The following is a 9,272-nucleotide window of genomic DNA, read 5'->3' as shown; positions in this document are numbered from 1 at the left end:
TTGGCTCACGCTGGTGCTTGGGGACAGCACGCCAACAGAAGCGGTGGGGTTTTTTCCCTGGAACACTTAAAATTGCTCTGCAGCTGAAACCAGTGCTGGGTGCCCTGGCAAAACCTCTCAGACACTGGCAGGGCTCCCCGGGGGCTCGCCCATGGAGGTGCTAGCAGGGCTGGGGTCTGCAGGATTAGATGAGGAATATCAGGTCTGTGACTAGGAGGGAGTAAGAAGAGGGGAGCGGGGAGGAGGCAAGGCTGCCAGCGGGGAGTTCAGCGGGGCCGCGGTGCATGCGTCCTCGCCAGGGAAAACCCTGGGAAGCGGGAGGCTGCTGCGATGCCTGTGCTGAGCTCACAGCAGAGGAATTACTCAAAAGCTTAGGGGTAAGCAGGTGCTTATACGCTTTGCTGGCCCAGGGCCCGCGTGCGTACAGCCTGAGGTATTGCCCTCCTGAGAGCGAGGAGCGGCATCGGGGCCAGCAGAGCACTGAAACCCCTCCTCCGTGCATGCAGCTCCATGTCCCCACGGTCACGGGGACGCTGTGAGGACACATGGGCTTGTGCTGCTGCCCCACCACCATCGATGGTAGCAGCATAAACGGGCCAGTCAACTCCATCCCCACCGTTTGGTTATGTATTTTTTTGCTTTCCTTCCCATAGAGGAGTCAATTCGAGCAAATGACAGGAGCAAAGTGCTGGGAGGAGCGGGGCAACTGGGAAGAAGCCGTAAGATGTTGGGGAAATCATCAGTAAAGCTGCCTTGGAATGCTGCAGAGCAGTTCAGGAAGGAATAACCAAAATGTTGAAGCACGTGGAGAGATTTTTACACATGCTGAGATAGCATCAAGGAAATCTTTCCTTTGACATATTGGCAATACCTTCTGAGAAACTGCTCTATTTCCAGCTCTTTATGGCATTTAACAGCAATGAACTGTGTCTTCTGTATTAATAAATTATGATGTCACTTTGTTTTATGGGTTAAGCAATATCCTCTTTGGTTATTTATATTACTGAACATATGAAAGAAAACTAGAAACAAAGTGATTTCAGACACTCTCTGCACACATAACTCTCATGCTACACACATAGAGCAAGACTAAGATATATTTTTCAAAAAAGGAAAAGAAACTAGAGGTGAAAAAAAATGAGAAAACCCTCTTCCCTAGTCATGTTGTTTACTGTACCATGTTTTCATAGCTCCTTACCAAGATGTTTTGTCACCTTCATACATTTTTTAAAATATCCTTATGATAGCTTGCACTCACTGGTGTGCCTTCCCTCTTGATCTCAAAGCCTCATACAATTATATTTAACCACACCTTTAAGAGGGATGGGGTGTTCAAGGAACATCACCAAGGTCAGATAGGGAAGCAGTGGCAAAGCTGAGAACACACGTTTTACAGATGCCCAGTTGAACACCTACTTTAATAATAAATGTTAAATGAAGTTCGGTTTTCTTTTCCTTTCTGCCTCTCCATTTCCCTAGTTCTATGCCACAGATCTCTACTGTGGTGTTTCCCCCAGGGAAATCCCAGCACTGTTTTTAGCACCTGGATTTGTGCTGGCAGCTACATTTATGATCGTTGTCTTCAAAAAGGGGCCAAAATCCACCTGCTTTATTCATGCTGACAGTCATATTGGTTTCAGGAGGAGTAATTGCCTGAGGAAGATGACCCAAAGCCAGTAAAATGAACAAGCACCTACCTTACAGCCAGTATCAGCCCTTGCTTATCTCCTGGTCCAAGAATCTCTCTTAAAACAGGTGTCTGAATGTCTCTCTGCACAGTATCTCAAAAAATGAGGTCACACTCCACAGGCAGTAGGTCAAATATCTCCTACAGGGTATATGTGGGAAATGCACTTGGGTCCCAGCCTCCTGCAGCCCCTTCGAAAATGCCGGCTGTATGGCTGGCGCCCAGAGTCCTTAAGGCAGGAGAAGTCTAGGTCAGTTCAGGGGACATCTTCTGTACAGCAACCAGAAGGTTTGGGTATGACACTATGAAACATGGCCAACATAGACCAGAGTTCACCTTCTCACAGCCATTGGATGCAGAGAAGCTGCACCACTTGGTTTTTCCAAGGAAACTAGAGACATAAATTGCCATCAGCACCGGTCACACCATGACAGGGACCCTCTCATAGGCTTGGTACAACATGCCTACTCAGGGAGGCACCATCCCCGTGGTGAAGGGATGGCAGCATCCCCGTGGCAGCAGGACCTGGCCTGTCAGTAGTCACTTTCAGCCACCTTCTTTGCTGCTCCTGCTCGTCGCATGGTTATTTGAGTAAACATAGTGATCAGAGGACAGCTCAGCTGCTTTTATCAGGACAACTTCAGCACTTTGATGGATGCTAACCAGTTGCTAATAAAGACAATCACTTGTAATTGTAGCTTTCTATGATGCCATAACTGGTTGGCTGGATGAGGGGAGGGCAGCAGATATCATCTACCTTGACTTCAGCAAGGCTTTTGACACTGTCTCCCATAACATCCTCATTGGAAAACTAAGGAAGTGTGGGCTGGATGAGGGGACAGTGAGGTGGATTGAGAACTGGCTATGTGACAGGACCCAAAGGGTAATGGTTAATGGAACAGGCTCAAGCTGGAGGCCTGTAACCAGTGGTGTCCCCCAGGGGTCAATACTTGGTCCAGTCCTGTTCAACATATTCATCAGTGACCTGGACGAGGGGACAGAGTGTATCCTCAGCAAGTTTGCTGATGATACCAAGTTGGGTGGGGTGGCTGACACCCCGGAGGGCCGTGCTGCCATCCAGAGAGACCTGGACAGGCTGGAGAGCTGGGCAAGGAAGAACCTCATGAGGTTCAACAAGGAAAAGTGTAAGGTGCTACACCTGGGCAAGAAGAATGTCAGGCACCAATACAGGTTAGGCATGGACCTGCTGGAGCCAAGCTCCGAAGAGAAAGATCTGGGGGTCCTGGTAGACAGCAAAATGACAATGAGCAAGCAATGTGCTCTTGTGGCCACAAAGGCCAACGGAATCCTAGGCTGCATAGGGAAGAGTGTGGCCAGTAGGTCGAGGGAAGTCATTCTCCCCCTCCACTCTGCACTGGTGAGGCCACAACTGGAGTATTTCATCCAGTTCTGGGCTCCCCAATTCAAGAGGGATAGGGAACTACTGGAAAGAGTCCAGTGAAGGGCAACAAAGATGATTAAGGGATTGGAGCATCTCCCTTATGAGGAAAGGCTGAGAGAGCTGGGACTCTTTAGTCTGGAGAAGAGAAGGCTGAGGGGAGACCTTATTAATGCTTATAAGTATCTCAAGGGTGGGTTGAAGGAGGAGGGAGCCAGACTCTTTTCAGTGGTTGCCAGTGAGAGGACGAGGGGCAACGGGCACAAGTTGGAACATAGGAGGTTCCACTCGAATATGAGGAAGAATTTCTTCATGGTGAGGGTGACAGAGCCCTGGAACAGGCTGCCCAGGGAGGGTGTGGAGTCCCCTTCTTTGGAGATTTTCAAGACCCGCCTGGATGCAGTCCTGAGTAGCATTCTCTAAGCAATCCTGCTTCAGCAGGGGAGTTGGACTAGATGATCTATACGGTCCCTTCCAACTCTAAAAAAAATTCAGTGAAATTCAATTCAGTAATTTAAAAAAAAAAAAACCAAACAACCAACATGTTGCGAACTTAAAATCCTATACACCATATATCATCAGTGGTGTCCCTCAGGGCTCAGTTTTGGGGCCAGTCTTGTTCAATATCTTCATTGATGATCTAGATAAGGGGATTGAGTGCACCCTCAGTAAGTTTGCGGATGACACCAAACTAGGTGGGAGTGTTGATCTGCTTGAGGGTCGGCAGGCTCTACAGAGGGACCTGGACAGGTTGGACCAATGGGCCAAGGCCAATGGGATGAGGTTTAATAAGGCCAAGTGCCGGGTTCTGCATTTCGGCCACAACAACCCCAGGCAATGCTACAGGCTTGGGGAAGAGTGGCTGGAAAGCTGCCTGGCAGAAAAGGACCTGGGAGTGTTAGTGGACAGCCGGCTTAACATGAGCCAGCAGTGTGCCCAGGCAGCCAAGAAGGCCAACGGCATCCTGGCCTGTATCAGGAATAGCGTGGCCAGCAGGAGCAGGGAAGTCATCGTGCCTCTGTACTCGGCACTGGTGAGGCCTCACCTCGAGTACTGTGTTCAGTTTTGGGCCCCTCACTACAGGAAAGACATTGAAGTGCTGGAGCGTGTCCAGAGGAGAGCCACCAAGCTGGTGAGGGGTCTGGAGAACAAGTCCTATGAGGAGAGGCTGAGGGAACTGGGCATGTTTAGTTTGGAGAAGAGGAGGCTGAGGGGAGACCTCATTGCCCTCTACAACTACCTGAAAGGAAACTGTAGAGAGGCGGGGGTTGGCCTCTTCTCCCAAGGGAATAACGACAGGACCAGAGGAAATGGTCTGAAGTTGCGGCAGGGGAGGTTTAGATTAGATATTAGGAAGAATTACTTTACTGAGAGAGTGGTCAAGCACTGGAACAGCCTGCCCAGGGAGGTGGTGGAGTCACCATCCCTGGAGGTATTTAAGAAACGTGTAGACGTGGCTCTTCAGGGCATGCTCTAGTGCCCGGGATTGTTGGTTTGTGGTGGGGTGTTGTGTGTGGGGTTTAGTTGATGGATGCTGCTTGCTTTTTTTTTTTTTTTTTTTTTTTTTTTTTTTTTTTTTTGGGGGGGGTGTTGTTGTTTGTTTGGTTTTGTGTTGTGTTTTTTTGTTTGTTTGTGTGTTTTTGTGTTTTGTTTGTTTTTTTTTTTTTTTTAATGTGGTTGGACTCGATGATCTCAAAGGTCCCTTCCAACCACTAAGATTCTGTGATTCTGTGATATCTAATCTCTGCAGCAATACACAGAGAAAAATTAGGGGTCAACTACATTGAAAAAATCGGGGATGGGGATGTCGTTGCTTTGAAATTATTAAGCACTGTGTACAAGAGTTTTTCTCTCTGCTGAGGCTAGCTTTCCCTGCAAAGTCAAACCTGCATATCTTATATCCTGGGAAGTTTAGTGGGGATGGAGAAAAGAGGTGGATGCAGGATTGATCTTCCATAATTATTATCTGAACCAGATTGGGTTTGCTGATTCCACTTGGCATTAACAATCGAGTGTAAAACAGCTGTGAAAGAATTCACAGCACTGGCGAGCAATGAGAATTTAAAAGAATTACTTTTTTAGAAATTGAAAGATTAAATGAGGACACTGAAATAACACCAAATTTTCTCAAGTAATACATCTTCCGGATGTCACTTGGATTTTCTCGGCAACACAAGAATAATCATTAGCCTTTTATGCCCAAAGGCCCTGATTAAGTATGTTCTTAAATTAAGCACACGCTTGAATACCCTTCCTGGATGAGGATGTTTTTTGATTCGAGCCCAGCTACCATCTCTCATATGGCACACAGTTGTAATTTCATGTCCTTTACACAAAATGAGTCATGTTGCACAGCTTTTCCATAGCCAGATACTGTCCCCTGTAAAGCTTTGCCTGCTCTTGTTCCTCTCTTTGCCAAAAGGCAGCGCAAAGCAGGTGATGATGACAAGTCAAACAGCACTCACAACGTCAGACATAGAAATGGCAAGATCTGGGCTGCAGCTTTGCAATGACACAGTCTTTCCTATTTCTTCTCCTGCCCATGAGGCCACACAACATTGCATGGGACTCCAGAAACCTCTGATTTTTCTCCACTGCGATTTTTACACTGGAAATAAAGTGGGTTTGGCATGGTTGAACCCACACAGACACACAGATGCATGCTCCCACATAATCGCATTTATACAGATATTTCTTCAAGGCATCAGCAGTCAGGCCAAGTGCCAATTGCAGGGTTGCAACACGCAAATCCGAAGCAGCAGAATTAGCAAGGAACAAAGGCTTGGACAGGGCTCACCACATTGCCCCAGGGAGCTTGGGGCATTTCCTCCCTTTGCCCCAAGCACAGGTCCACAAAAGGCTGCTGACCAAGGGATCGCCTCAGAGATGCCACCCCCAGCGTGATGGCTGGGGCCAGGAGGGAGCCAAATGTGCCAAAGGGTCACCCACCCGCCAAGTCAGTCTGGGCTACGGATAAGCCAAGATCCTGCCTCATCCTTGCTCCTTTTCCCCCTGCTTTCCTCACTCCATAGCAAGCCAGGGACCGCAGAGCTGGACTGAGCAGCGCCGACACGCCACCGAGCAGCCAAAGTTCAGCACAGCAGCAATCTGCTAAATAGCAGAGGGTTTCCCATTAAAACAAATGGTGAAAGATTCTCCCTGAAAGCAGCAGTTTGAAGTCAGCCACTGTGATTTCTGAAGACTGATGCCCATTGACAGCGGATAATAACAATATCTACCTCTTGAAAGCTCAATTACATAAAAGACAAGGCCAATTCGAAATGGGTCTGACACATGCAATTCAGGCTGGCTTCTGACATGGCCGTTTTTAAAGTTCAGGTCACCTGGAGGTGAGGCTTGGTTTTGACACGCTCTTTTGAGGCCAGTTCGTGTTGTTTTGTGTGTCTGTAGGCTCTGTTGTGAGTGCTGGCTTGGACCAGATGACCTCCACAGGAACCATCCAACCTACTTTATTCTTTGTGAGTGCTCCATGTGCCCTTTTGGAATTACTAGGGATAAGATCAACGTGTGAAGCACTGCAGTTTAGCTGGATGGAGTGACAGACATGGAAAGAAGTGGAATGGGAGTTGGTTTATGTCAGGTTACTCCACCCTCAGAGGCTTGTATTTGACAACACGCCTTACTCCCTCCAGCCATCACATCTGACCACAAGGTAAATCCATGCATACAAAAGAAATCAAGTCTTCTGTCAGGTTAGAAAGAAATTGTGTCTTACAGCCTCACAATGACTGTGCTACACCCATTTAAACTCCTAAATCTTTGCTTTTGCTAAAGCTCCATTAGGTGCCCTGTGCCTGGTGCTCCTCACCTCCAGCTGTGGTTCCTTGAATCCACATGGTGGCCCAAGCATTTATAGAGGTCTCCTATAGAAAACTTACTAGTAGTTAAGCTGTCCATAACGATCTGACTGTTTCTGTCTTGCCTTCTACTCTTACGGCAGGTTCTTTGGGGTGGAAGTCATATTTTATTACGTTTCTGCATGAGGCCTGGAGATGGTCCTTAGGTGCTACAGCTGACAGTCCCTCAAAACTGGGATGGAGCAGGAAGAGGAGAGAAGCTGTGATACTACAAGGAAGTAAAGCTAACTGCTCCGGCTTGCTGTACACGTTACCATGCTCTGGCAAGTATTTTATACCAGCCTGGAGTCCTTTGCATCTCACTGAGCAGAGCTGAGGAGTTTGAAAACGAGGGATGACTAGTTTGCAAACACTCTGTGTCCTTTCTAAAGCTGGTCCTCTTTCTTCAAAGTATATTTGATGAGGATATCATCCATCAAAATACGTTAATGAGATGCTATGGCCATTAGACCTTTTCACCAGGTGTTAATTATTACTTGGTTAAACAGAGGCAAATCCTCTTACTCATGTTCTTGCCAAGGATAACGATTAGGTTTGTTCCGTGTACGTGCTCTGGGGAATGCATGCATACATACATACACACATATGCACGCATGCAGGCACATGCAGGGCTCAAGCTGCTACCTTAGACAATATGCAGAATCATAGAATCATAGAATCATCCAGGTTGGAAGAGACCCTTGGGATCATCGAGTCCAACCATCTACCCTACACTACAAAGTTCTTCCCTATATCATATCCCCCAACACCACATCTAAACGGCTCTTAAACACATCCAGGGATGGTGACTCAACCACCTCCCTGGGCAGCCTGTTCCAATGCCCGACCACTCTTTCTGTGAAAAATTCTTTCCTAATGTTCAGTCTAAACCTACCCTGTTGGAGCTTGAAGCCATTCCCTCTTGTTCTGTCATTAGTTACCTGTGAGAAGAGACCAGCACCAACCTCTCTACAGCGTCCTTTCAAGTAGTTGTAGAGAGTGATGAGGTCTCCCCTCAGCCTCCTCTTCCTCATACTAAACAGTCCCAGCTCCTTCAACCGCTCTTCATAGGATTTGTTTTCCAGGCCCTTCCCCAGCTTCGTTGCCCTCCTCTGCACCCGCTCCAGCACCTCGATATCTCTCTTGGATTGAGGTGCCCAAAACTGGACACAATACTCGAGGTGTGGCAGGAAACCTGCCCGTGGCTTTACGTTTTAGGACACAGGCACCATGGGCAGCAGAGGGAAGAGCAAGGGCTCCTGCTCTCCCTTTTCATTAATGAGAGGGTTAAAATGAAGGAGCTTGAGCCCACAAGGGGAAGAAAGAAGCCTTTGTGGCAGCACCACTGCAGCCACGTCTGTCATGCACACCCCAATATGAATCAGTCTTGTTAATAATTATTTGACTGGTCCCACAACACAAATTGTTTTCATTTAAAGGCACAGGTCTCACCGTTTCCAAGTGAAGGCAATGCTCGGGGCACCTGCCGCCTGCCACGGGGTAATGCCTGTGCCCGTGTCCCTGGCTGAGTAGGCAACAAGGCTGAATTAGCCCAAAACTCTCCCTCTAGGAAAAAAAAAAAAAACAAACCACCAGCCCCTCTGGGGTTTTTCTCCTGGAGCAGGGACCCACGCTGTGGCAGTTTGGTGGCAGCTCCCCTGGGGGCACAGCCAACACAGATGGCAGCGGCATCACCCTCACGGGCTGCTGATCTCCATTTGGCCTCGGAGGAACTGCAGTTGCCTCTCCCCCATCCCAGCAAGTACTTGCAACCCATGGAGGGTAGAGCAAGCAGAAGGGAAGCCCAACTAAGAGCTTTGGGCATAGGACTCTGACTGTCTCTGTACAGGGTGAGGATGGGATGAAAAAGAAAAGTAAGGCATGGCTCTCACTGTTCAGCTCTCCATTTCTTTCACACACCCCCAGACACAGAGCTAGGAGCCCACAGAAAGTGGCAGGATGGACTGCAAGAAATCTTGCCAGGTGGAGAGATGATATTTAAAACCCATTTAAGCTCTGGCTTTGCTCAGCTCTGACTCCCAAGCTCTGACTGCGCAGGTGGGACTCACAGGTGGGATGGAGGGATCAGTCGGCACATGAGCTGATCAGCTCTCCTTCAAAGCAGCGGGTGCCAAATGTGCTCAGCTTGTCCCGGGCAGTCAATGCTTTGTAATGAAACTGGGAAGGTCTATTTTTCAAGAAGCACATGAAAAAAAGTGCTTCTGAGCTGGTGTAATGCTACTGGCAGCTCTAATAAGGTGCCCTCTCCAAAGACCCAGGACAAAGTTTGTGGTGCGTATGCATATGTATCTCATTTTTCAGACTTTCC

This window comes from Numenius arquata, chromosome 2, assembly GCF_964106895.1.
Source record: "Numenius arquata chromosome 2, bNumArq3.hap1.1, whole genome shotgun sequence".
NCBI lineage: Eukaryota > Metazoa > Chordata > Aves > Charadriiformes > Scolopacidae > Numenius > Numenius arquata.
The sequence above is the reverse complement of the archived record's forward strand: the minus strand, read 5'-3'. Positions refer to the sequence as shown.